Source organism: Limulus polyphemus, unplaced genomic scaffold (assembly GCF_000517525.1).
Source record: "Limulus polyphemus unplaced genomic scaffold, Limulus_polyphemus-2.1.2 Scaffold129, whole genome shotgun sequence".
Taxonomy (NCBI): domain Eukaryota; kingdom Metazoa; phylum Arthropoda; class Merostomata; order Xiphosura; family Limulidae; genus Limulus; species Limulus polyphemus.
Window position 1 is genome coordinate 1,046,461 of NW_013665739.1, and position 4,468 is coordinate 1,050,928.

Genomic DNA, 4,468 nt, shown 5'->3' on the forward strand with positions numbered 1-4,468 from the left:
AAACTTTATTGGGGACTAATGTAAGTAAATTGAATAGTAAAAGACAAATATTCATTTGTTAATATACATTTAATTTATTTCATCTATGCTATTCCTTGTTTAAAAACTAGTGTTTGTTTTGGTAATATTCATAGTTGCCATCTTTCGATGACGTTTTTACTGATTACACAAAATTAATATACATCTTAAAAGATGTTACATATAGTGAGGTAAAGGCGTGAACTAATTTATACTTAATGATATCAAGTGATTTAGGCTGTTAATTAATAAAGTTGCTATTAAATGTTGTTTACTTGTTTAAGATCTGTTACTTTTTGCTTAAATGACAATTTAACAGCTATAATGATATTGTATGTGATCAATAAATACATTTGTAATGCTATCAAAAGTATCGGGGTAATTCCCTTGGGAGCGGTAATGATTGACCCGATTTACGTGAAAATCTCGTAGGCTAAGAAGAAGAGCAGAAAGTCTTTTAAAGAAAAAAGGAACGGTGTTGGGTGCAGCTTAAGTACTACAGCTCCCTTACTCCTAACAAAATCCATTTGGGTTAAGGTTCCGAGACATGCAATAAAGTATTAATGTTAACCCAACTGAAGTTAATTTACTCTATGGTCTATTCGATGTTAGATAAGTGTGAAACAAAACCACGTACTTACACGAAATTCGTAACCTAAAGACATGGAACGTTCACAACTACAGGACACAAACAGTTTTCGTAGGAATTTATGTGCCATTGGATTTCCTGGATGAACTGCAATAATACACCATTTATTATATCCATGTTCAATGTATTTTTTTACTGTCATGGTGTCTTGAGCATCAACATTCAAATGGAGAAATATCGGTACATATTGCTTGATTTTGGATGGGTGGGTATCAGTTTGATTGAAATCTAAAGATTACAACTGTTGTACGAACGATGAAATTCAGTGAGTGCAGTATTTGATTTGGGCTTGGTTTTTTGGTTTATTAGTAATGATTAAGGATGGTATGAATGCCTTGAACTATTTTGACATTCTGGACAATGTTGCGTTGATGAAATTATACAGGGGATGGGTATATTGTTTTTCATAATATTATTTGTGTCACATTGCATACCTTGTCCAACAAGTGCTTGACAGAACAGAATTCCTGGGGAATACCAAAGCTCTAAATTGAGTCCAACTGAGCTGCTTTGGATTGTTGTTTATGGGACAGGCCTCGAAATATTCCTACACTTAGAATTTCATTGAAGATAAAATGTTGATGTATTCTATCAGCTTATGGGGTCACTTCATATTGAAATTGAGCTGTAATGACTAAGCAGGACTGCTTCCTCCGATCCTGGAATATGTATTACTTTAAAGCTTTTAATGGTGTAGTTTCCATTATTTTAGGATCAAAAAATATTACACAAAGCAAAAACTGCCACAGAAATTTAAAAACCACCGAAACATAAACACATTATGGTTTAAATAGCTATCCAGGATCTCATTCCGCTCATTTTAAGTGAAGTTGAGTTATGAATACGAAAACTTTCCAGTTATTTCAACTTTAAAAACACCCATTATGTCTGACTGGGTTTTCCCAGATCCGAACGTTAAAGGCCAAACAAGAAGGTTTTAATATGCAACAATCGTCTCCTTCAGTGATACACAAAGTATCCAACAACCAGTTAAAGTAAAATAAAGGGGCAATCAAAATACAACAGACAAAAAAGGTAAAAAAAGAATTACAATAGAAAAATGTGAATTAATCAAAATTACAGCTTTTATATTAAAATAAGTTTCAAAAATAAAATGCAATTACAATAAACTGCTATTGAATGCTAAAATCAAAAATTTTAAAGAAAATAAGTTGAAAATAAACAAAATGCAGAGCTACTTGTGCAGTATGTTTTATATTAAAAAATATAAAAACTTGAATTAATTTTCTCACCATGTCCTGTTGCTGCCATTCTTTTGCTCTCGCCATCCTTTAAAAGGCACAAAAATACATCTACATCGCTTTCACAAAACTTATAAACTAAGTGAATGGTTCTTTCATACATGCTAGCCCTATCGCTATAATTACCCTGTCTTATATCATCATCAACTCGAATTCTCTCTGTTTATGCTTGTCTTCTAAATCTAGCTCTAAATATTCCGTCTCGGTTTCTACTTCCACCTGTTTGTTCTCTTGTTTCATTTGAACTGTATTTTAGAAAGTTCTAAATCGTTAACATGATAACTTTCGTGAATACCACTCGTACTTTTACTAAGCTCGAGGTAAGAAAAATCATCTGTTGTAACTGACTTCCTCAATTAAAACTTCACACATTTCATCTTTTTTTTCCAATTGTGACTACATGTTATACCCAATTTCCTATATGTGTTTACCAACTGACTTTCTGTCACTGAATTCCAATTCTCATCCATGATAGTGTTGTTTCTCTACTCTTAAACAATGAACCACACAACTTTTAACCAGCAAGAAATAACCGAACCACCAATAAAACCAAGACAGGGAAGATAAGATCAAACAAGGAAGTTTTCGCTCTTTTCCGACTTCACTGCTTCATTCAGCTGAACATCCTTCTCGTTTTTTGTTGATATTGTTCCACTTTAATTCTTCTTTCGTTGTTTGATGAATCTTACTACAAATACCAGTTTATTTTATGTCGTCTTCCGACGCCATTCTATTGCAAACCCCTTCTGACACTACTTTATCACGTGTCAACTTTGTTACAACCATACTACACTCGCACGATGCTTTTCCTTTAACTTTATTAAAGTTCTACTTGTTGCTCTCAGGAATTTACCCATACTAAATTCAAACATAACAAATTGCTGTTTATTACCATATCAATAACACATAAGAAAAGTAGATTTAGAACTAGTTTTGATTTTAAGCGGCAGCATATTTTCCTTTGCCTATTTCTCTCCGTTTGTTTGTGTGCTCTCCCTTCTCCTGGTCTTTTTTTTTCCTTTCTCGCTGTTCTCCTTGTCTTTTATATTTTTTCTGCACCACGCCAACAAACCCGTAGGAAGGTCAATAGCATCCACTGCCGACATTTGACTTACTGTAATTAAATAGTGTGATTTGACTGTCATTTTAATAAGGTAACCATGCCCCGAAATTGTAGAGTTTGATTTCGTGGCAATTGGACATGGACCATGAACTCTAGTGTTCGCTGTCAGGTATGCTAACCACTAGGCCATGCAGAGACCTTTTTTTGAACATAACCTACGAATACTTCAGATACCTTAACTACAAGATATTCCTTCACCAACATCAATGTTTTTGGGTTTTGTAAAACATTACCACGTCTTTCTCTCTGTGAGAAATTATATGCTTGTGAATATTTCTGTTTGAGACTGAATTGAAAGTATTCTTTGCTTACGTCATCTTCCTACTGGGTCAGCGAGACATGTGAAGTCTTATAACACTACAAACCGGGTTTCGATAGCCGTGGTGGGCGCAGCACAGACAGCCTATAGTGTAGCTTTGTACTTAACAACAAACAAACAAATGCCTACGTTATAAAAAAACACAGAACACAGAAAGTTACTTTCTTAATTTAATCTAAACTAACCACTTTTGTTTTTACTAAAATACCATATCTCAATATTTCAAGCAAAATTCTTTATTAACCCCCAAAGTTGTATCTTCATATATATCAGTCATATGTATAATTCAATTTACACAAAACGGTTCGAAATGATATCATAAAATACACATGTATTGCACCACACATATATCCATCATCACATATTGATCAATGCATACTTGCACTATATGATGTTACCCTCGTACAGCTACTATTTATTTTCATGGTAACAGACGATAGCATCATTTATTCTCTCCATGTGCACCACAGCATCTGTAAAACCTGAGGCACCAGGTTCTATTATAACTCGAGCAATATCACAAAAATATGTGCTATTATGGACGTTATTATATTAATAAGCAAAAATATACACTTTTGCTACAATCATTTATCCATGTCAAATTTCATATCACCAATTACAAAATACACGCATATCCTTAAAGTTTAATAAAGTACATTGTTCGAATAGTCCGAAGCCGAGTTAACTGATAATTTAAATTTAGTAGTTAAATTGTTCTTTGGATTTAGTATTTAAATAAATGCCGATATTTTAGTCAATTTACGATATTTGCCAACAAGACTGATACACACCATCTTCGTTTTAATATACAGACAACAATACAATTTAGAGTAACAATTATTACAAATATTTACTACAAACAATGATTCATAAACAAAAGTTTCACAAATTTATAAACGATATAAAATCTTCTTTCTAGTCTGAAACCTTCTTTGATATCTTATCGAGGGTTTACGATGAGCGAGTTAATTCCGAGTTGATGTAGATACTATTCGATTCGCTGGGAAGCTAGCTAGCCTTGTCATTTGACACACACGCTGAGCTCTCCGCGATGAATTTATATGTTTTCGTAAAAATACTAATGTCCGATGAGAATC